Below are 25,115 nucleotides of genomic sequence, written 5' to 3' on the forward strand. Positions count from 1 at the left end.
GCTCCAGGAAAAGAAGGAAGGCATATTGATTTTTTTGGCTTGCTGTTAAGGCACATTTTGCAATGCTGTGGTTTTGGCTGACACTGTGGACTTGGCAGGGGCTTAAACCTGCAAAATTACAATCTAAAAGTTGCCACTTCCCCAGCTCACTGCTGTTCATTGCCCACACCAGAAGTGCTGCTGTGGTTCTCTGACACAGCAGCCATCAGCCTCCTGAGGCACATTTTTAGCTCCACTGGACCTACCCTTACAGCCTCCAACCCAGTTACACCACATTTAATATGATGGGAGCAAGTGTGTGGTCTGTCACAAACAAAAAGTAATTTTAATGCATTCTCCTTTTGTAAGGGAAGAGATCTCTGGTATTTCTTACAGAATGTTTCCAACTAGCTCCTAGCTTCTCCCAAAACATTTCCCTTCACTGGCTATGCAATTTAATGACTGAGCACATGATGATGTGCCCATTAACATTTCCAAATCTAAGTGACAGTGCTGGGATCCTGGAAAAGGTTTATGGGAATTATACCCTGGATCCCCCATCCCTAGTGAGACATGACCACATAGCTTTCATTTCTACTGCAATCTCACCTCAACTCCATGTGTGCCAGTCATAGGCAATAGTCTCAAGTCCAGCACTTCACTCAAGGCTATGCTTCACTTATAAAGTTATATGAGTTCTCTGATTGCAGCCCCTGCCATGACTAAGGACTCCTATATCAGCTGGGCTTTTAATGCACTGGTGAGCTGGGTCCTAATTTCAAAGCCAGGCAACCAAAGAAATTAGAAATATGGTTTCCATAAATGCTTCATATTGCTTAAAAGTAAAGCTGCTTGCATGCATGTCTAAATAAGGATTAAGGTGGGTTGCTATAGGCACCAAACTTTGGAGATGTTGGCCTAAATGACTTGGATAAGGAGAATTGTTTTTTATGTGAGATGTTAAATAAACCCCTTGAGTTTCAATAAATAAACACAGCTATTTAGGAAGTGGTGACAATGTGCAATCTGCAAAAACGGGAAGCCTAGGAGGTGCTGTGGTAATAATGCAGTTACTTGAAGCACATTTAAGATACAAATATCTCTGTGGTTTTTTATTTGCTTCCACTCTTTGAGTCATTCTGAGAAACTTCACAAAGCTGTGCACATTCCAGTTATGGCTGAAGCGTGATGCACTCCTCACTGTGTACTAAAAACTTTACCCAAGAGAGCTACAGTGTGGGCTGAGAACAGATCTTCTCCAGGCACTGGAAAATGCAGATTTGAAGCTCAATGTAATGGAGAACTCTGTTTCATGTGTATAAAAGAAGAAGAAGAAGAAGAAAGGCAAATATTCTTGGCACGAATAGACAATTAAAAAAAATAGGGAAGTAGCTATGCTCAAGACTGAAGCATTTCTGTCATAACATGTGCTGCTGCAGTCACCAGAATGGGGTGGTGGTGTGGTTTTGTCCCAGCTGAAGAGGGGCTGTTCTGACAGTAATTGAATATTTATTACAAAATTACAAACATAGCCAAATCCCTCAGAGGGTTTACCTGAACTAAAGTCAGTTGGTGAAAAAACAGTTCAAAACAATTTCGCATCCCTTATTTTAAAATCAAGGAATGGATCCAAGTAAATTGCTTTCCCACAGCTAGAGTACGGTAGCACTAGAGAAGAGCTCATTTTGTCCTAGAAGATTCAAAATCAAGAGAAACCCAGACCCAAATACCTTCAAAAAAAGCAAAACAGCAAAACAACAACCACAATTTAGTTTACATTGTTTAAAGAGAGATGATTTATTGGCTTGTTTTTTTTATGCTCTGGATGCGTTGTGGAGCAATTATCTAGTAATCAGGATTCCTAGGTTATGGATCCAGATCTGCAGCTGTTATCTGCAGAGAATCAGCTGCCAAATCCTCCATAATACCGCAGCTTACCCATGCACTGAAAAAAGTAAATACCTATAAATTTACCCAAGAATCTCAAATTAAACATTCAGCACATGTAGAAATGCTCACGATCACTATTAAAAGACAGCGTTTTCTTTGTGGTTTACTGACGTCCACAGGACTATTCAAATTTAGCCAGGGTTTGCATTAGAGATCTGTCTATGCCTGCTCCTGTTCCTGTCAGTTATTCAGGCTTTTTCCAGCTTTCCCAAGAGAAGTTGCTAAACATTTCCAACCAAGTCTGACTCTTCCCTCAGTTTTCTTGGAGCCATCCATCTTCCAGCGAGCTCCATGCTGATAGGTCCCTGAGGTCGTGCACAACCCCAGAAAGAGTCCAAGGCTGCCGTGCAGGTAGAGGAATCTGCCTGGGGAAGGCAGGGTGGTGTTATCGCAGGATGGGGGCCTCACAAGTCATTTAAAAGACCAACTTGGGGGGATGAGTTTTTAGTCTGAAAGGAAACGCACCCTCTTGTAAATGCAGATTAATATCTACGTTTGCAGAAGGAGCTCAATTCCCCAGAATCTCATTGGTAGCAGTGCTACGCATGACACAGTATTTCAGTGAAAACCCATGAAACTTCTTCAGATGACAAAACCCCAAGCCTAATTTGAAATGCTTGCTGGGCCAGGCCCAAAAGCTGAAATAAAGACCTGACCCCTACCACACACACGTGTGACCCATTCCTCTAACTGCTCGTAGAGGAAAAGGTTGGAGGTACTGAGCACGTCAACACTTACCTAGGCTTGGAGAGCAGGGTGCTTTCCCATAATCAGAGGGAAGTGTTGGAATGTATTGTTGCTATGTTTTTTAAGACCTTTTGAAACCGTGGCCCTAAGGAAATGAGGAAATACAGAGGATGAGGTTACATTGTTATTATTATTTCGCCTTTTTGAACACAGGATTATATGGCTAGATTCACATTATATTAGCTTTCTAAACCTTTAAAAACACAGGGTTTGCAGTGCAGGTTTGATGCTTTATTCATTAAGTGAATGTACTTCTGTTTTAAAAATCCTGCCTACCTCACAAGCATTGCTTTTCTGCTCTCTGTGTCTCACATACTCCTTGAAAAACTCTTGTCTAAAAACGTGTGTGCAAACTTTCTGTTTCTTAAATAAAAGATTTACTTTTTGGGCAATAAATCAGTGTTTCCTCCTTTTCTTAATTTTAGACTCGATGCTGACAGCCACTCTCTGACCAAGTTCCCCAACACCCTCACACAATGAGCAGCCGCTGCCTTAAAAACAGGTGGGATCAGTCCCTTCAGACATAGAAGAAGTTGTCCTGTTTTCCAGAGAAGTATTTTCCACACATGAATGTGTTTCCAGGTGCTTCAGGTAAAAGGTAAGAGAGGCAATGTTCATGTTTCCCCTGAGATGTGGAGCCTGATCCTGCGCATACCACAACTTGGGTAACTGTCAAGTTGGTTGGCGTCAGTGGAATTGTTCCTGATATGTCCCAGTATCAGGAAGATCAGAGAAAGGCTCATTAGTTCACCGATCCCTAAATCCCAACACAAGAAAGGTTACGATATTGCATCCACAAGAAACAATCTGTTTGACATGATAACACTGCATTATCTCAGACCTTTTGGTGTTTCTTTTCCATGCAGATGTTAAATGTTCCTATACTGAGTTCTGAAATAGTATCTTCATATATGTATATATATACATTTAACATTTTGGTGTGATGTACATTATATAGTACATAACAAGAAAGAGATGAAGAATTATCTCACTAATACTAATTAGCCAGTTTTGCAGGGTTTCCCTTCAACTCAACACCAGACTTGGTTGACCTCTTTACATCATTTCATCAAATACTATTGATGTACCTTCAGGTAGCTGCAGAGGTAAATGGAAATGACAAGTGACAAATGAAATCAAATCTTTCCTCTGATGGCAAGCCTAGGAGTTGTTAGAAATGATTCCACTGCCTTCAGATGTACAGGCTTGTGTGGCCGGGGGCCTTGCCCCTTTGGATATCTCTTCCTTTCTCACTGTTGTGTTATCCTCCTGACAGTTGTATTTGCCCTTATTTGATTCTTTTTCTCCCTTTCCCCAGTTGCATCACTAGCAAATTGAAGTTTCCTGATAGCTCATCATCCACCCCAGCAGAAACACAATTTTCCTTCAAAAATCACCCTTTTCTTCTCCCATTTTCATGGATGGGTACAAACTAATTAACTTCTAACTGCCGTCACAGCATTTCCTCAACAGCCCTTGGGCAGCTGCTTTTTGAAAATGCTGTGAATAGGAAAAGAAATCATTAGGATGTTTTCTTCTAGATTGCAAATAATTGCACAGTACTGCACGTCCTGTTCAAAATGCCATGACAAGATACACTCTGCTGAAACACGAACTTTATGTGCAAATCCGTGCTTCTGCCTAGCAGAATTTCCTCTGTAATACATGGGAAATTTCGCAACATCCAGAGGAATCACTTCTCCACTCCGCTGCCCCTTGAATATCTACTAACTAAAGTCCTTAGCTCATCATTTTGAACGGGACAAAAAGGATGGTTGAGCAGCACTGGTGTGAAATGCTCTGCTAGGCACCCTTTACTCTGTGTCACAATGGCCTCTAGTGGATTAGCAGCAACTGACAGAAAGCTCCACCTTCCCCCTGGGGCTTGGCATGGCTGCAGGGCCTGATGCACCCCCATGGGGTACACACGATCTGCTCTCAGATGGTTATAGCGTTAGCCTCTTGCTGTATCAATATAGGATAACTGATTTCATAAAAAAAACCAAAAGGACGAATTCATTTCTAATAAACAATCTTATTTGGCTTTGACCTCTTACTGGTTTTAACTTCATCTAATGCAACCTTGTTGGTATTGCTTCTTTATTTGTTAAGAACAATGAGTACAAATTGAAGAGACAATGAAAAATTGAAAGGAGAAAGCATTTTGAGTACAGAAAATGGCTTGCACAATGCAGCCTTTTAAAGGTCTAATGTTATGTTTGTGTAATTTATTCTTCCTCCTTCCTAAAATATGTTGCCTTATTGCTGAAGATTTTGTGCTGCTATTTATCTGTGTTACTGCTAATGGCACAGCAGTGAAAGCGTTGCCAGACACAGACATCTTGAACTTTTACCTGTTAATCTCTTTCTCAAGAGTCAGCACAGTCTCCTTGTTTAATGGTGGATCATCCATCAGAGGCATACGTGAGCTAAAATGCACGGACGGATACTTCACTCATGGTGCAGTCAGCACCATCCCCACCTCCAGAGAGCTGCCATGAGAGCAAATGAGACTGGACATAAATAAATGAGGTCTTGTCTAATGTAAGTCTGGGAAAAGGATGGCAGCTTTTCAGAAACAAGTCAAGTGAGCAAACCCTTCTTCAGGATCCAACCTGATCAGCTACTGCAGGTAGGAAGGATTTTCTCCCCTCAAAGTGCAGTATGAAATTCCAGTGTACCCCATACATTTAGGTAGAAACTGGACAGAGAAACCCTGGTTTTGCTAAAAATGGATGCTTTACCATTAGCTTCAGTGAAGTCTGGATTTTCCTGCTCTTTGAAAGCATGGATCAGCCTTCTTACAAAATTGCGATGTGACAGGAAGAGAAATAAGCTTAGGCAGCAACTCCTTTCTTTGGCCAGAAAGTCTCTCAGCTTGCTCTTAAAGGCTTAATGTACAAGTAAAGGTGAGACATGGTCCTCTGAAGAACTGTGTATGGTCCCTACTAAACCACTTATCACAAAGATCAACTCCATGGATCTCCATGGGGAAATCTACCATGAAACTGGAAGAGAGGAAGTAACTACCTCCTTGGGGAACACCTGGAGCTTGGTGGTGTTTATACCTTTCAGGCACACTCGGAGTTCAGTCTTGCACAAGGCCTTGTGCATTGTTCAGATTCAGGGAATCGTGTACAGGAAAAGGCAAGCCCTTTAGAAAAAACAGTGTTCATCTCGGCATCAGGAGCACCGAAGAGCAAGCAGTACACCAACAACTACTCCTGTTCCACAGTGGTGGTGATGAGCACGGGGCAGGCAAGATTCCACTGCCTCTCTTCCTTGTCAGTTTCACTGGCTTGTAAAAGGTGATTTTCATTCCCTTGCAACATGCTTGGAAGCTGTAGGAACTAATATAATCGCTTGTAGATCAACCAAAGCACTTGATATAGAAACCTCTTACCACAGGTTCAATGATAGTGAACATTTTCATAGATGTAGGTACTTGGAGAACTTGCAATAGCACATATGTTCTTTAGTTCCAAACATCCTGGGAATTGCTAGGAGCACATTATGGCCCTGCTGTGAGTCAGTGTGAGACCAATGTTTGGACTCTGCATAGAAGGCTGCTGTGCAATGCAACTCCTTTAGACACTTCAGATACCTTGCAAATGACAGTTTAACTGCTATTAATTAGTCATCACACTCCCATGTTTGTCTGATTTGCTACTGCAACAAGTTCTGTGCCCTGCTTTACCAAGGAAATAAAACCCCAAAGCCTAATTTTTCTATCAGAGGGCCTCCACAGCAAAAAGATAGAAGAGGAGAAATATAAAACACACAATACAAAGGCAGGCTTGTGTCTTTGCTGAATATTTTCATTGTTTTCCCTGAGGGGCCAGTGGGTTTTTACACACAGCACTAGCACATTTCATTTTGACAACGAGTCAGACTTTCCAAGTCACTACACCTTTCACAACACACTGCAAACTGTCAGTGTGGTAACTTCCTTAAGTTTAATGAAGTTACCTTATGAAATCTCTTGACAGAGCTGTCCAAAAACAAAAACAACCAACCAAAAAAAGGCGTAAGGCTACTCAGAAAATAAGAGGAGTACCCAATGAAACGTGATACAAGCAATCTGGAAAACCTCTGAGGGGAGAAGGAAGAGTTGTGTGCTGACAAATGGTACAAACTCCTGGCTAAGATTAGATTTCTGTGGGCCGGATTTAGATAACGGGCCCAATTTTCCAATGGACTGAATGCCTGCTGGCTCCCAGTATTGGCCCTGCAAGCCACAGGCAGATCATTAAGCTTGCAAAAGCCAGGCACTAAGTTTGAGTGTAAATAAAACTCTGGGGCCAATAGCTTCTAAAAGACTCAAAGAACTATTGCCACTTGAAGGCTAAGCTTTTGGAACGTCTTTTTGCAGAGCCAACCTAGAGAACTGTTCCTAAGAACCCATTTTTTACAATCTAAGTCAGTTTTCTTTTTCTTCTTTATGGTGGCCATATGATGAGCTCAGCGATGTAGCTTATCCTTCACTGTACAGCTGAGGGAATTCCGGGATAACAGTCACCAAAATTAAGGCATGTCTGTCAGTGACTAAGAGCAGAGACACCCACTTAGACCAGATTAAAAAAACATCTATAATTTAAGGATTAGCAGGCTAGCAGAGTTGGAAGAATTTCAAGCTCTTTACTGGGCTCAGGAGGAAATCTCTTTTAATATTCTATTTCATTCAGAAGTAGTCACAGATTAGTGGTTTAAGAGGAACAGGTCAATAGTGATGCATGAGACCTCAGGGGAAGGTGAGTACTGTTTGTCCTGAGTGCTGTGGAAAGGAACAGGTATCGCATCTTCATCTGCGTTGTCCGAAACCAAAAAGAGTATGTAACAGGAAAGGGTTTTTCTTGTAAGCTTTGTTTTAGCTGGATCGCTGTTAATGTGCAGATGTCTACACTGAGACAATCTCCTGCCTGCTATTCAGAGTCTTCTGGATGATTTCTCTATTATGCTCCATCGCAGTTCTCTTCTGTAGCTTTAGTGTAGAGCAAGACACAAAAGATCATCTAGAGAAATCCTAATTTTGATCACTGCAGGGCCGATCCTGTTCCAGATCTCCTGTTGCTTTCAACAGTAGGTCCAAGGCCCTGGTCATTTAGAGTTAGTTGAAAATTTTTGGTAAAAAGGAACTTTAAGACAAACAAACTCAGTCCTAGGAGCAGTACTTGAGGTTCCTACTAAGTGAAATATGGGTTTACTTTTCTGGAGGTTTTTGTTTTGTTTTCAGTAATTCGAACAGCAGGATTTAATAGGCTGTGTTTTCTGTTCTTTGATTGTGACTGATTTTACTGAAATAAAATAAAGTCTGTTTTGTTGGTTTTGGTTTTTTTGTTGTTTTTTTTTTTTTTTTTTCCCAGAGAAAAAGAAATTAAATTTCCTGAACAGCTCTACAAATGATTGCAGATCCTGATCTGGGCTAGAGAAAAGCCCTTTGGACTAGTCAGACACAGGCAGAGAACTGAGCCTTCTGCCTGATAAAGTCTACTCAGATCCTGGCAGATGGTTTGTGTACTTGGAAATCAAGCTGGTTACACTCCCACACTCCCAAGACTTCATGCACCAACAAGTGAAACCAAGAACACAGTTTCTCTTAAAAATTACTCTCCTTACTCTTAACTTCTCTTACTGTAACAGCCACAAGGAGGAGAAAGAAGAGGTTAACAGATTAGCACGTATCAAAGATGGCTGTTAAGAAAACACCACTGGAGCTGCTGAAGCTAGCAGGAAACCAACTGAATGGGCTGAAGATCACAGTGTTAAAGTCAGGATCAGCAAAGTTGAACTTCCCTGTGCTTAGGAGGCAGAGAATTTATTAAATCTGGGGGAAAGGACACAGAAGAAATTCTTTAAGTTTCTGAGTAAGGTTCAAGCATCACTTTTCAACTCGTTTTTTTAATTGCTTGAATCTGTGCATTTAATTCATATAAAAGAAAAGCTTCAGGTGAAAACTAAGGTGAGACAGCTTTCATATCGGCATATAGCTGATGGCAGGTCTGGTCTTCACCAGCTACCAACTCAGGATTTTTAAGTCCATTTCCGATTTCTAGGCGCACATCTTCCTTTCGATCCTTTCCCACAGCTTGCTGACAACAGCAGCATGAGGGCCAAAAACTCCTAGGGGTTAGGGTGAATTCTCTTGGCAAGTAGTCAGTAAGCTGGCTTTGGTGACACCGTTTCTGTGAGCTGCTCTGATATTCTGTGTGCAAAAGGAGTCATATTTTTGCTATTGAAGCAGCAATGAAAAGGTTGCCTGTGTACCAGCTGGTTATATTTGAACAACTAGACTCTGTATTTATCTCCTTTACTAAACTCAATCAGACTGAATATGATGTTAAATAAACCCTGATGAAATATTGTCTCATTTGCTAAGAGCTTGTTTTAAGTATAGAAACGGCTTTGTCAAGTGCTCTTTAAACACAGGGCAAAACTCCCATGATGGCAATATTTAAACTAACTTTACATTCCCATTTTTTTAATCAATATCCTCTATTTATTGTGTTTACTTACATGGGAATGACCTCATTTTATAACTTTGATTTTCCATAGAAGATCACTGAATTTGAACCCAATGTCAATGTATGACAGAAAAGTGACATGATCAAGCTGTAACTCAACATGACACATAATCTTGAGCATAACTGCTGCTGTGCTGACAGTACTGAAAAAGCAAAGGAAAGAGAAAATAGGTGCCCAGGGGACCACTTGTTAGGGTGTGCAAGCTTCCACATCACATGGTACTGAGTCCATAGATACTGCTGTGACTAGAACTGTGTTGAGAATTGTGCTAGGTAGATACTGGAGCAAAATCTGACATTTAAAATACATTTTCTACAGACTAGGTGCCGACACCTTCATCTTCCCTAAGATCATTTGTCCTTCCTATTTTGCTTTACTAATCCTTCTATTTTTCTCTCTCATTATCTGCATGAATCCAGTCCATGCCGGTGAAGTCTGGCCAGATGGGTTAATTCAAGAGGACATGAAACTATGTATGACTGTGTTTATTTGTGTGCAAAAGTCTCTGTCCATAAATTAAAACCCTCTCAGAGAAGCATGTGCAGACACACGTGCACTCACACACACTTATGATTTTTCGCACCCTGTATAAGAAAATCTCAAGCACTTTACAAATCTTGAAGAGTGCATTGCACTCCCATAAGATGAGTAATGACTGAGAACACATTTGCAGGACCTTAGTTTGGCCTGCATCACACATCACATTTCCATGTCTGCTGTGGGAATTGCTCAGTGGGATTCAAGAAGTTCATTAAGCCCAGTAGCACATCTCATTGCCAGAACATGATCCACTGGCCCTTTTGAAGTACAAAGAAGTGCAAAAAGCAGCAACATTCTATATTAGTTTTTAAAATTCTTCATTGTGTTTCTTTTGTATTTTCCTCCAAACCGAACAGTTTTACACGTTCAGCCCTTCCTATTTGGAAGTCTTTCAGTAATCCCTGCTCTGAAGAATGTCTGTATATTCAGCATCAAGTTTATCTTTACTATGATGTGAAGGAAAGATCATATTAACAAAAAATGATTAAGAAGATATTTGTTTGGTATTCAAAGTCAGCATTTATAGGGCACGTTGCAGAATTCCATAAGAGCCATGAACTAAGGGTGTGCAACTTTAGCATTTGGATGTTGTACAAACCAACACTTTTTCAGAATCAATTCGCCAAATATCTAATTGATTACTTTTGAAAGTCTGGACCTAAAAGACTGCCTACAGAGTGTCACAGGAAATCTGTAACAGAGCCTGCAAGAGATTCCCAGTCTCTTCTATTCCACTTCTTACTCTTTTGCCAAAGCATATGCAGCTCTGAAAGCCCAGAGACAAATTGTGATTGAATTCTCCCACATGGCAACACTTGATCATGGGCTGGCCTCTTCAGGACAAAATAACGATGGGACATGATGATCCAATATATCTGAGCCCAAAATGGAACCTGCATTGTTGTTTTCTGTTTTTTTTTTGTTTTTTTTTTCCTTTTTCTAAATTAATATTTCTTCTCTCCAGAAAAAGCCTAAATGGAAGCCTAACTTTGTCTAAATACTTCCAGGATAGTTCCATTCCATCAGAGTAGATGGAAAGTTTCTCAAGAAGAGCATGGAGCTAAAGTGACATATTTATGAGGTGAAAAAATCAATGGAGAGACTGTCACAGGGATCTCTGTTTATTAAATGTTCTCACGCTTTCATGACACCTGACATTCAGGGCTGTCTCCAGGAAACAACATAAATCCAGAATCATGATGCACTCGTCTATTACAAGAAATCAGTTTACCAAGTCTTACATTCAAGATAAGCCTTTTTTATTGTTCTTCTTGGACTCAAAATCCCACGGGACTTCAGCAGGTGTTTGTTCCATAAATGCCAGGGACCCCTTTATATTAAATCTGGAAGGAAAGATCATGATAGAACCAAAATAAAGACAAAGTCAAGACAAATCAAGCTAAAATAGACTTACTGGTGAAATGCCAATGTCCTAAGAAAGATTTTAGTGATGTAACCCAGATGTAGGTGCTAATAAGTACACATAAACCAAATTAGATTAGATTTAAGGTGTTTGGCAGCATGAGGGCTTTGAATAGCACAGATGTACTTCCACGCCGTGTTTTGATCTGCTAGACTAAATGATGACGTTTGTTATTGAAAGTAGCTTTAAGGAGCAGTTTTGTAGAACAGTAAAATTTAGATGTAGTTTCTATATGCAGCTTCTACAGCAATATCTTCTCATGCCTGCACGTGTGTGGCCACCACTGACTTTCAGTGAAAGTACCATCTGTATACTTGTGAGGTACCATTTGGTTTAAGCACATCATATTACCTTAGCTAGAGCCATGTGGTGCAAAGTTCTAGGCATCAGGAGAATTGAGGCCATTCAGTATTTTGCAAGAGGGAGTGCTAAAAATGGAAAGTTACTTTTTTTCTGCCAAGTGGCAGATAGTAAACCTGTGTTAGAGAAGAAGTCCTGTTCCCCTTGTGTTCAGAACACTCTGAAATCGCCCACACAGTCCTTAGATATGCTACGTAAAATACGCATTCATGTTTAGATGCTTCTTTATGCTTGAGTGCAAAGAAAGATAGATACAACCATTTACATGCACTGCAGTGCAGAAGTGTGAGCAAATTCAAACCCCAGAATGTACTCTAATGACCTCATCACTTGATATTACTTGCCCTATTTCTTCATCTTAAAATACTGCAGAACTTCTTTTTCATGTCACTTGCATTGGTGACATGACACGTTGCTGTAAATCAGTTATTTGCCACAACAGCCTCTTGTAATGGTAGGAGCATCAGTTTCCTCACACATTTGTAATTCTACTTTCTAGCTTGTCTCTGCTTGCAGACCCCAAAGAGTAAAATGGCCCTGTGTTCTTACTACCTAGAAACCTGAAAGTCACTAATTAAGGGTAAAGTCAAGGAGTCAAATGAAGGTCTTATTAAGAGAGACCTGTAGGGTAGAGTATATTTCTTTCTAGGGAAGAATACATCCCTGGGAAATAAAAAAGGATTTCAAAGGAGCTTAGTCACTCATAAAGAAAGCGTTCCTTTCTGATGAAAGGTGATCTTTCCAGCAGATGTGTTACAAGGGATGGTGAAGAGACTTCCTATGTGTATTGCTTAGCAGCATTTGGATGTATGTGAATAGGTACAAAACACATTTCAGATTATGATGGTTATATACATTTGGGTAAAACAGATGAATAAATCTCTTGTGTCCGAGTCTGATCTTCCATCAGGTTTACACCAATACTGGAAGAGCTACTACTAGTTTTCACTGCTGTGGGAAATAATAGAAACACAGTCATATAGCAGTAGCCAGAGGTCTGGGAAAAAAACTCATGGAAATTCTCATACAGTATCTGAATTCATTCTATGGCCTGTATTTCAATTATATTAGCATTCACAGTTGTATTTGGAGTCTTCTTTTTTTACATTACTTTTAATGCCCTACAGTCTGAGACTGAGCTGCAGGGGCTCCAGCTCGGGCCACTGTAGTGGTGTCTGCCATGGGAGCAGGGAACCCAGGAGAACCTCATGGCAACCTATAGGGCTACCTACCCCACCTCTTAGGGTGTTCTCAAGTCTAACTTGCAACCTTGCACTTCAAGAATTTCTCTGAGACTGGACTGTCATTGCTCAGACCCATGAAGAAGGACTGAACCCATATGGTGGGTTCTTTATTATTATATCACTTCCCTTTTGGCTTGGCACATCAGTATCATAAATTTTTGCCCATCGCTTTTAAAATGGAAAATGTCTGGTAGCTGTATCTGCATTCATACAAATATTCATTTCTAATGTAATCATATTTTCCTATAATTGCATATTGCAGTTTACCGAACTACGTTTAGTCTCTTCTTCTTCTCTATTAACCAAGTTTCCCTACATGTAAGTTCAGTAGAAATAAGTTCCATGGTACATAGGAACGTATTTTTTTTTAATATGAGTGCAATTTCTTAAATTATGTTGCAACTCAGTAAGAAGAAAAGATTCTTTAAGGAGAAGATAAAAGCTACTGCATAAAAGATCAATCTGCACAAATGTTTATCATCTGGGATTATCATCTGCTTTTCCTTTTTTTTTTTTAACTTTCAGTGCAAACAGATGTCTCAGGAATCCCCCTTTTTCATAATTTTCAGCAACATGTTATAGATACTCTATGTGCAGTGTGTGGAAGAAAAGCAAAATTGACTTTTGGCAGGTTTGGTCTATCAAGTTCATAAACTCTACTGTGTCTGTCTTGTCCAAGATTAGAGACAACCTGCTCCAAGTCCGTTTCCCATTTGCACTTAATTAGGGAGTTCATTTTAGAGGTCCATGAAAAATGGCACAGGACATTTTCATAAGAACTCTCCTCACGATAAAATTATTTCACAGGCACTTCTCCAATTTTCTCTGGAACAAGGGCAAGAAAAGTGGGGACACAAAATAAAGTTATTGGATACCTTATCTGGAACTATCCAGCCTGTTGTCCACTATCCAAGGAACACATAGTACATTCTGGATCTAAGGAAAGAAGCCAAACATTGCATCTTTTCAGACAGTTTTTCTAACTGTAAAGCTTCATTTTCTTCTAATAACTGGGACAGAGATTTTGAAAATGTTCTGAAAGATAGGAAAGAGTCTGCACAAGTGGTTCCTCAGAATCACACTTACATACATACTTTTTAATTGCTGTGGACAACAAGATGTTCTTGTGGAGGTAGTACTTGGATTCATGAGGAAACAGCAGTGAAGGGAGCATTGAACAACAGTAGGGCTGTTTCATGCTCTTTCAGGCTGGTGGCATCACCTGCAGGAGGAGGAACAGTTCAGAAGATGCCCATCAGTCACATCATGAAGTTCCTCAGAGGCACTTTCAGCCTGAATTTGCTGTTATGAAGTATCTGAGAAAATGCCCAAGTTAGGCTCCATGCCTGAACTTCTCCAGAATTTTAAAGGTGCATGGATCCTGGATTTCGAGCTAATGTCAGCTCTATTTTATGTTTTCCTGAAGCTTGGCTGAATCGAAACTATTTTGTAGCATATGAAATATCTTCTCGGAAGAAGACATTCCCATCACTTCTTGGTCAGCCAGATTCCAATACACATCTAGTGAGCAGCAAAACCAACAGGGTGTGGGGGCTTGAAGTACTTTGAATCTGAGACGAGCTTGGGGCAAGGAATTAGGCTCATTCATGTTTTACTATAATAAACAATCAGCTGGTTACAGATTCTAGTATATGGAAGTATGATTTCTTGGGCCAGAATCTGGCCAAGTGGGTATGATCTTAATTTATCTGCTGTGGTTCCTGTAACCATGAAGAAACAAAGAATGAGCTGAGAAAAGCCTATAGCCTGTTGGTCAACAAAAACTCATGTGAGTTACTGTTTTCATACATATCATGCTTTGACTATGAATTATGTTTCTATTTGGCATTACAAGAGATATGTTTGACCTTTGCAGAACAATTAATACCTGCTCAGGCAATCTCCATGCTATCCAGATGACTGACTTTTGCTAAATCTAGTGCCTGGCCTCTCTGAAAACACACGCATAACCATACCTGATTTCTTGTTCAAAATCTCACCTACAGTGGGCAGGTTCTGGGAGCTATGGTTCAAATCAGTCCATCAGACAATGACAAAGATGACACCAAAACAGTTGGCTTTGGTTCTGTATTTTAGGTGTCTTTTTTCATTGACTGGAGGAAAGGTGCCTTGTTTTCCACACAACAGAATTGCTTTCAAGTAGTGAATCAAAATACTTTTTAAGATAATAGTATGGTATGTCAACACCAACAGCCAACTTAGAAAGAAATAGTTAGGTACCCATCTCAACACTCTTTAGGAATGACCTAAAGGTCAGGTTTGCTTTTTAATCTTCTTCTTCTGGAGTGTACAGTGAACATGTTATAAAGACATTTCCTTGACATCTTAGAAGATATTCTTTTTCTAAAGAGCTAGGTTTTGTACCATAAAGGGCATGAATCTCAATTCACCTAGAACCTCATTCTCTCTTTCTTTATGAAGACTCTAGCTTTCTTTATGAAGACTAGCTGAAGCTTCCAGTTTCCTGGAAGCACATGAAATGTAGGAATCAGTGTAACTTGGACCACTGTCTCAGGCTTCTGCCTGACAATAGTTTGCTCTAGGACAGAAACACTACACATACAGAAATTCAGCATCTTGCAAAGACAGACAAATCTCTCGGGAACAAAGGCGGCTTAATGAACTGTGGTCAGAGAAACTTAGTTGGTAGTTCCTTTTCTTTTCTTTTCTTTTCTTTTCTTTTCTTTTCTTTTCTTTTCTTTTCTTTTCTTTTCTTTTCTTTTCTTTTCTTTTCTTTTCTTTTCTTTTCTTTTCTTTTCTTTTCTTTTCTTTTCTTTTCTTTTCTTTTCTTTTCTTTTTTCTTTTCTTTTCTTTGTTATTGAATGAAACAGAACATAGTAACTTTACTTACAACAACGAATCAAGGCAGGACATAACTGTGGTAGGTGCTTCCCTAAATCAGGTTTCATTTACACTTTTGGCCTACTGTCATCCTTCTGAAAAAAGGAAGAAAGATGTAAAGAGTGGTTCAAATAATCTTGCAACGCTATATCACATTTCAGATCATTTGCACTCCCCGTCATGTCAAGCAAACAGACATTTCAAATTGATCAATGCAGTAATTGAAACAGCAAGAAGAACTAGAGGTTATTTTGTCAGCAACAGCATTCTTTATGAGACTGAACAGTGATGCCTTAAAATGGGATGTATCCAGGGAAAGCAAGCTTCCTGAAAATGTTGTAGCCATTACTTTAAAATAATATTATTTAGCCTTCATGCTCTATCCCTTGTGGGTTTTCAATTCCCTAGTAAACGTCCTTTCCAACACATCTTTGATCCTGGTCTCAAAAACCTGACATTTTCATTTTGCAAAGACTGGATATACAATGGACTAGTCAAGAATAAGGGCCAGATGCCCCAAATTGGTGCAAATTGGTGCTGCTCTATTGCCCTCCACACTGATTTACAGAAGACAAGATTCTGGCTGAAAGCCTTCCAAAGCCTTGGCTGCTTTGCTTTGCTATTTCATGTAAACACTTCAATTTTAGTCCTGCTTCCTAAGGAAATGGAGTTTATGCAATCCTGTTCTGTGTGTGTGTACACGGGAGTGTCTGTGCGTGTGAGTGTATGAGTATTTGTTTTCCCTTTCCCTTAAATAGTTTTGAATGTGACAGTTATCTCAATAAGACTGTAAAGCAGGAGGTTTAAGAGAGGAAACTCCTGCAGACACCATGCCAGTGTTCTTACTGAGAAAAAGGCTAATAAGCTGATTTCTTCCAGCCTTCAGAAAATTTGCACTGGCAGAGATTGCTTAGAACTGACTTGATTGGTTCTGGTCCTCTTGGATCCACTTGCTCAACTGTTTACTGCATCAAAACGTGAGCATCCAGAGCTTGGATTAACCCCGTTAAACTGGACCAGTGTTTCTGAAGAGCTAGGTTAGCCTGGTTTTCTCTATTTGCTTCAGAGCATACAAATGCTAATTATCTCATTGGTTGAAATCCTTAATTCTCACGTGGTATTAATAAGCTTAACATCACTTAAGTTGTTTTCATCCAGCTGTTGAGCCAAACAAATTCAGGCACAGCATTTCCCATGGTTTTATATTCAGTTCCACTCATTTTGTTCTGTTCTTGCCAAGGGTCTCAGACAGAGAGATCAAAGGGCAAAGGGAAAATTATAGATGCTAATTCACAAACAACCTCATAAAACTATCCTTCTTAGTCCCGTGAAGAAAGCAGCAAAATAAAATGATGACTGTTTCACTGCTGAATCTTTGTGATAAATGAGGTGATCCTTGGGGGGGAGGTGGGTATATAGAGGTAGCAGGCTTCATTGCTTAATGGAGTGATGTGTTTAGCAAGAGTGAAAGAGAACTGCAAGGAAAGTTATGTGAGAAAAAAGCCTTACCATTTGCCAAACCAAATAAATAAATAAATTATGTTTGTGGTTGGCAAAAACCCACACTCCACCAAACAAACAAAAATGAGCTGTTAGTTAAGCTTTGTTTGATAAATATGGGACAAGGAAGTTATGACAAAAGACAAAAATGAAAGCCTAAGATACACTTAAATAAAATATGATCTGGAACTGAGCAGTAATCCGCTATTCAAATGATGTATTTATGAGATTAAAAAAGCTGTGGGGAGAAAAGTGATTTTTTTTTTCCCCCACTGAAACCAGAAAAGCAGGTGGTTTTCTTCAGCAATCTTCTTTATTTACTTAATGAGATAGTTTATGTGAAGAGAAGGAAACCCAGAGAGCACCCTGACCCACAGTAGTAGTGGGTGTGCAAGGTAGGCCCTTTCTGTATGAAACAGCAGGTAATGACAAATGAAAACAATGATACTTTCACATCCTGAAGTGGTTTGCTGGATTGGGAATCAGCATCTTACGGAAACACTCTCTGGATCACATGTATTTTTTTAACCTATGGACACCATTAAGTTAAGACTGAAGCACAAATTTGTCCACTCCTGGTGACTGCCTGACAAGAAAATAGGTGGACCACGGCCAGCTAGCCAGGCTATGATCCCCTCTGTTGTACCTACATCTCTATTGATTTAAGCAAAACATGACCAGATCTTTCTCTTGCATAGCAGGGCTTGCTGACTGCTCGTGGTGACCTCATCCATGTGTAGGTCTTTTGGCAGACAGTTACAACTTTTTAAAGAGCCAATAAGAGTTAGTTTTATGAGGCTGTTTGTGAATTAGTATCATTCTTTTGCCCTTTGCCCTATGGTCTCCTATTTAGCCTGGGCCCCTTGTCAAGTGTTGGACAAAAGGAGCTCAAGTCAGCATAAAACCCTGGGAAGTGCTGCCTGCCTTTGCTCCTTGCTACAGCTGTATGTCTTCTGCTGGTTGCTTGGTGCAGCTTTGTGGATGGAGCTATGCCTGTTAATACCAAAGATGTAGCAATTCAAAGTGTGATGCTAGTTTATGAGTACTAACTGTCCTGCATCATTTGACAGGAACATGGACACAGAGGAAAAAGCACTCAGTCTGTTCTGTGTCAGGTGAAATTTAACTGACCTACTCTTTCTGCCCATGTGTACTCAATACTTCTATAGAACTTTCATCATTCTCACTGTACAGACAGGGAAATTGAGACAGAGTGGGGTGAAATGACTTGTTCACCCTGATCTGTATGTGTGCAGCTCCTACTTCAGAAAGAAGTTTCAAAATAAAACTGAATGCAAGCAAACTGCAGAACAATTATCCTATACCTCTTTAAAAAATAAAGAAATGCAAGGGTGCAAAGACCCTTAATGTCAGGGTCTTTGCACCAAAATACTCAAGGATGTGAGTTTTTCACACCCCAGAACCTCAGCTCCCCTTAGGTGTAAAGGATGTAGTTACACTGTTGTACTTCACAGACATGTCATGAGTTCAAATATATTAAAATACTTTTTTTTTACCCTATATTTGAGACCTAGAGGGAATATTTTCCCTTAGGAAAAAATTAAGAATATTTCTCCAGATTACCCATATTACTTGGAACAGCAAAACTGAACTATAACTTGTTTGATGAACAGGCTTTCTTGCAACATGTCCAATGCTCCCAGGAAGGGGAAGCAAACAGACTTTTTCCTGTTGTGGTGGTCCTTGCAAAGCAAAGGCCATAATAAAATGGATAGCTTGCATAACAAAATATGTTGCATAGCAAAATGGACTCAATTCTGCAGCAAAACTCTTTGATTCTCTGAAAGGTCTGTTTAGATGAGAAGAGATAGGATTTAAGTGAGTTAAAAATACACCAAAGAACACAATCAGTGCAACATTACTCATTTTGATATTAAACGAGATTTATTTGACAGTAACACCATATGCTCAGTGGTGCTGTCCACAAAATGACAATTCCACTTTGCAACAACTGTTGAAGTTCAAAAATTGTTTTCATTTGGCTTTGGAATAAAAACAAAAAAGCCTTTCAGTTCTTTATGGAATGGAATTGAACTGAAATGGCTGATTTCAGATAAAAAAATCAGACTTCCCTTTTGTGAGGCCTTTTTTACTTCTAATGGGTTCCTTGGTTACCCAAAAGAAGTCAAGAGTAAATGGGCTCAAGTTGTGCCAGGGAAGGTTTAGACTGGATGTTAAGAAACATTTCTTCTTCAGATGGGTGGTCAAGCATTGGAACAGGCTGCCCAGGACATTTGCTGTGTCACCATCCCTGAAAGTATTTAAAAGACATGTGGATGTGGCAAAGGGACATGGTTTAGTGGTGTACTTGGCAGCGCTCCATTAATGGTTAGACTCGATGATGTTTAAATTCCTTTTTTAAACAATTCTATATTCTAAAAGGCAGGGCTTTGGGAAAAGGCAGGAAGACGGCCATGGATAATCTGTAACTTTTCAGAGGCCTATTCAATATGCTTAATGAATATTGAAATTGATGCTTAATGAAGTGTCAACCTACCGAAAACATTTCCATCAGCACTACTATACAGTTCCTAATACTATTAAGACTTTTTGTATTGATTGGGCATGTCTGTAGTGTACAAGCTGTGTCAAAGATGAGACTGGAGCCTTCTTCTGATGAGAAAAGGGAAGCTGAAGATTTTGGCAACAGGAGAGCTTTGGAAGAACCTGAAGTGAACATGGCAAAAGCTGTGTGCTATTGCTAAAACATCCACCACCGTATGCCTCAGAATGTCATTGCTCACAAACATCAGGATAGTTTCTAAATTCAGTGGATTAGAGGGATGCAGTCTTTTACTCTCTCTGCTAGAAGTTTTCTTTCACATTGATTGTTGGCTAAGAAATATGGCACAAAAATATGTAAATACCAAACCCTAGTTTTTTTTCCATTAAAAATGGTGGAAAAATTCTTTCTCAGAGATACTTGAAAACCTGGATTTTCATCCAAAATACCTCCAAAGGTGAAAGCTTCTGAGGGGAGGGAGGGGAAAAGAGGAAACTTTCAAGTAGGAAATGCTGCTGTGGCACCTTGTGGGGATTAGTTGCCTCTGGTATCCATTTGTGTGAATGGTTCACAGTGACTGTCCCCCCTGAGATGCATACTGGAGGTGGTATTTAGCTGGGGATTCTAAATCCTGAAGAAGAATGGGGCAGTCAAATTACTATTCCTGTGAGGTACTACAACAGCATTTCTGAATTGAATATAACTGTTGCTGGTTTTAACCAAAATGTTTTGGTTCTGAGGGTTTTCAACTCTTCAGTGAAAGGTAAAAAAATCTGACAAAAAGCACACATTGTGACAAAAAAAACTGTTACCATACATAACTTCCATTGAAATAGATGTTTGACAGGAATCAGCTTTTTTAACCATCTCTAGCAAAATAGCTATAAACACATCCTAACAGCAGCATAAATTATCAGAAGTAAGGGAGTTAACTAATTCTTGTAGAAGTTACATGTCACCAATGGGACTACAGCTCTTTGGGCTCTCAGAGTTGTCCTTTGCCTGCAGGATCATGCTCTCCTTTCTGCTGCACATAGTCAGACACAGAGAGCCCTGCTTTCCAGTGTCCACACTTACACACGCACTGTATATAACAGCTATATAACCAGAACAGTTTTACATTCTTGGCTCTAACTGTCTCAAAATCAGGCACATACAGTTTATACGAGGTGGCACCAGTGGAAGAGCTCTATTCGCTTTGAACTGAGAGGTAACAGGAGCAGAAGTAGTTGTCAAGAAAGACCCTTCTAGTGGTCCTGTGTGTATGTGTGTTGCTACTGTTTTGAGCTTCTCAATAAAGCACATAGACAGAGGAAGATGACTGTATAGCCATCACAATGTGCTCCTTCCTGACACAGAATTCCAGGCATCATTCCTGGGGTGATGCCTGGTTCAAGGGTATTAGACAGAATACACTGCCACCAGTACCTGGGGCAGTCCAGCCCTTGCAGGCATAGAGAAGGTATGAAAACTCAGTTTGGCCGGCGGAGAATGTGTGTGCATGTGTCCTCGTACTGCCTAATAAATGTGTTCATCCAATTAAGTGGAACAATGATTCATTAACAAAACAGGTACTAAAAAATACTCATTTAGAACAATCACTGTTACTTCCTCAGCTTTTCACTTCATCACTGCTTGTGAGAGTAAAACCAACAAACTAAATGAAGCCCTTATGGGCACCAGGGACCAATTAATGCCACGTGACTTCCTCCCAGGCTTCCATGAAAATAACTGTATTATAATGGTCTGTGATATTAATATCGACTTTGGGAAAGTTAGGCAGCAGCTCCGTAGGGAAGGATGTAGCATGAGCAAGCACTCTGGAATGTGCAGTATTTGACAGAAGAAAAGTGGCATCTCTCTCTATAGGTTGCATCTCTTCTTGCTATTGAAACACAAAAGTCAACTGGGAAAATACAAATGCCTGGGGGAACCTGAGAAGTTTCTTTTATAAATAGATACCTTTCCACTATCTGTTGGAATAAATCTCAGAGCCTCTCTGCTTTCGATATAACAAGTGTCATTCTACAGATTAAGCCTAAGGATTAAATTCTGAGGCGACTTTGGGATCCTGAATTTACACAGCCTCAGAGTTCACTTTTTGGGTTTTAATACCTCACAGCTTAAATAATTTTGAGGATTTTATTTGAATCTCATGGCTATGTGGAACCTCACCAGTTTTTTGCTGTGGAGTATGGAGCTTCCATAAAGGAGCATCACCTCAGCACATATAACTGCTGCCTGAAGTCCCTACAGCTGACAAAGCTATATACGGGTTGCTTTACAAGAACTTATTTTTCCTCTTAGGCTGGCCTGGCTGGTTTGCAACACAGTTCTGCTATTTCAAACTGTATCTGCACTGAGACATGCAAGAGGTGGAATTTATTGCTCTCCTTACACTGGTGGTGTATAGATAATGGTTAAAAGCCCTAGGCAGGGCTTGTGAGTGCCAGTGGAGCCACTCTGAGGTAAAAGTAGCAATGTCCCCATCCCAGTCTTCCCTTGGGACCTCACACTTCCTCCCATATTTAGACCCTGGCTTATTTACTAGGCACCATGACTGTGCACTAATACCGCAGCGACACCATAGCTTTTTCATGCTGGGCTCTTCTTGCAGTGGAGGTACACACAGAGACCCCCTTGCCCCATTGCCAAGGCTGGACAGTTTAAAGACAAAGGCACTGGGTAAGACTCACTGGCAATCCAGGAGAGCACCATGTAGCAGTGAGATCGATGGTCTGGCAGGGAAAGCATCAGCCTGAGTGATAGCAGCCGTCCAGCCCATATCTCCCCTGCTGAGTCACGTACCTGAGTGTAAGGGATATATAAAATGGTTTAATGTGCATGCCAAGGCACCACATAGAAAGAGTACAAGGAAAGCAATCAGGAGGAGGGCAAGGTTTAATGTCTTTCACAGTGACCCTGGCCTCAATTTCTGCATCCCCACAGTAGGAATCTTAACTCCAAAGATGCATGTTAGTAAGCAAGCGCAGGCAGGATGAAGGCAGTCTAATAGCTGAGCATGAAGTGGGTTAACTGAAAAAGTGATCTAAATAATATCGCATTTGGAGGAGTGATTTGGGTTAGAGGTTCAGTTCAGCTCAGCGTTGGAAAGTTCAGGTACTGGCTAAACTTTGGATAAACTTTTGACCCCTTTTTCTTGTAGGAGTCAGACTAGAATCATACAAACACAGACTCTCTCATGAGCTTTCCAGTACTGCTTGTTTTTGACTGAGCCAGCAACAGATTTCCTCACGATAGTCCTGTACTTCTGCTTCCAGACTCACCCAGTTTTTCTTTCCTTTTCCAAACCTGAAAAGTTTTTCATTCTATTCCATAGAAGATTTGGATGACAGCTGAGGGCAGGTCTGGCTCTATCCTGACTGATTTTTGCATCTCTGGGGGTAACTGTCATATTTGCTGACCTTTTCCCCATCCAATGTTAAATATTTTCATCAATAACTGGAGAATTAGTCAGCCTGATGATCGTGCTTTCCAAACATTAACTGTTGCTCTCCTCCTTACCAGAAGTGCCCTCACCCTGGGCAGCTCTGCAGTAGCTGACACTTTTGATTGTATCTCTCCAATTTTCTTCATTTGGAGACTCTTCATGCCTTCTGCTCCTTCCTCTGTGTCCCTGAATCCTCTGTTCTCATGACACATGAACAGCACCTCCCACCTATTATATGTGTTTTCCCTCCCCAGGCGCTATCTAAAAAGGGGAAGAGGGAAATATCTTCTGAAAATATCAGCACTTTCTTCAAGCCCACTCAGATCATCTGCTGATTCCTGTCCTGTAGCCCGTGACCTCAGCAGTGTAGGAGTTTCAGTTCTGTTTTCTTCATCGGGCTGATTACATTGTCAGCACTCAAATAGGAATTAATAGCAGTAAAAATAACCGACACTTGGGAGCGAAACCAGCCTTAGGATTGATGGAATCAGCTGGTAGGTGGTAATTAGAACCAGCCAGAAGCTTACTCTTAAAACTTATATGTAAATTTCCTCCATGTTAGAAAACACACATTAAAACTCCCTCCCACAGCATGCAACTTTCCTTGTTCTTTTTTGTATCCTCACAGTTTGGCAGGTCCTGTGTTGGCCGCAAAAACAAACAAGAGCATCCAACCCTCACCAAATATTGCTTTCCCACATTTCTGGCTCATACAAACTTGAAAAGCACCAGAAATATAATTGAGCCTGAACTTTGGAAATTCTTGAGCCTGTTTTTCAGGCCCAAGAGGTGTAGGAAACATCTGACTGAGCTCTTGAATTCTTTTTCCAAATGGATGTTTCTGTGCTTTCTCTGTCAGCGGGTGCTGCAGTGACTGAGTCTGCATGCTGACATGAGTATCCCTTGCCTGGGTGGGGATTTTAGAGTCAGCGCTCAGCTCAGGGAACCAAGCCCAGCACTGTATTGTGTACCCATCCCTGAAACCAGAGCCCAAATTCATCTGTGTTATAGCAGTATGGAAGTTATTCAGCTATTTCCATTGCATTCAAGCGGTGTTTGCCTTCAGAGTAACCAATGGTGTTCAGCTGCAGAAAAGGGTAAATTTATCAAAGGGGACACCTTTGATGAAGATCAGGCATAACAACTAGAAATACCTTTGATATTGTGCTTCCTAGTAATTTTCCTTCCCTTCCTCCTCTACCTAGATTGTAGTGGGCAAGGCTGTGTGCTGCTGCTATTGTCTGGAGCGAGGAACACATTCAAGTCCTGCAAGCAGGAGCAAGATGTGGGCTCAGGAAACAAGTGTAGCATCTTTGCCATTGCGCAAGGAGCAACATCTTCAGAACAACTTGGTGTTGTGGCTTTGATGGTTTCTTCAGACGCTGTGAGTAGACTGACAAATTGACTTTCAAGTGAAAGGTCATTGAGAAGAATTGCGGATAAAAGCATCTGGATTTACAATTGAAAAGCTACAGAAGTTTAGTTTACAGCTCTACTGGGTTCTGTGCGTAGGAGTTTCTATCATATAATTTGGCAGCTTCTTCTGCCTTCTGATTGGGGTTGTACAAAATAAAAATTCCTTGTGGTTTCTTTATTATTTTTTTTTCTTTTTTAAACACAGAGGGAGTTGTGGTGTTTTGGCAAGTCTGATACAAAAAAATATTGTACTGGCATTGTCTCATATTGTCTCGTAGGTGACCTCAGGCCTGAACTGTACAAGGGTAAAAAATAGGTCTCTGTTGAATACAGTGCACATGTGCTTGAATCAGATTGTAGAGAGAGTGTGAAAAGCAGAGCATACACATGATTCATATAATACCGATGTACAATTAAATGCAATGCCCAGTTCTCATCTCATCCCACTGGTGTAAACAAGGAGCAGCCTTGTGGCATTAAGGCTCACTTTGCTCTGGTGTATGCGTTTCCTCTCTGCATCCCTCTCCCTAAGCCATGCAAAAGGGCATTTGAAAAACAATTAGGTGTCTGAGATTACTTAACATGTCCATATACACA

General features: G+C 40.4%; 1 long non-coding RNA gene across 2 annotated transcripts in view; it reads right to left on the reverse strand.

Annotated features, from left to right (window-relative positions):
- Positions 1–1,757: 1,757 nt before the first annotated feature.
- The window catches only part of LOC134157106 (uncharacterized), a 180,367-nt gene continuing 157,009 nt past the window's right edge, over positions 1,758–25,115 (reverse strand). Inside the window, exons 4-6 of one of the 2 annotated variants that reach the window (XR_009962183.1) lie at positions 22,348–22,459; positions 2,668–2,761; positions 1,758–2,378 (exon numbers count right to left, since the gene is read on the reverse strand). This is a non-coding gene — a long non-coding RNA (uncharacterized LOC134157106). Of the gene's footprint in view, positions 2,379–2,667; positions 2,762–20,185; positions 20,425–22,347; positions 22,460–25,115 lie in introns of those variants that run through there. The other variant, XR_009962184.1, reaches the window with a different exon arrangement.

This window comes from Pezoporus occidentalis, unplaced genomic scaffold, assembly GCF_034315485.1.
Source record: "Pezoporus occidentalis ecotype Australia unplaced genomic scaffold, CSIRO_AGI_Poc_V1 ctg93, whole genome shotgun sequence".
In the NCBI taxonomy this organism is placed as follows: domain Eukaryota; kingdom Metazoa; phylum Chordata; class Aves; order Psittaciformes; family Psittacidae; genus Pezoporus; species Pezoporus occidentalis.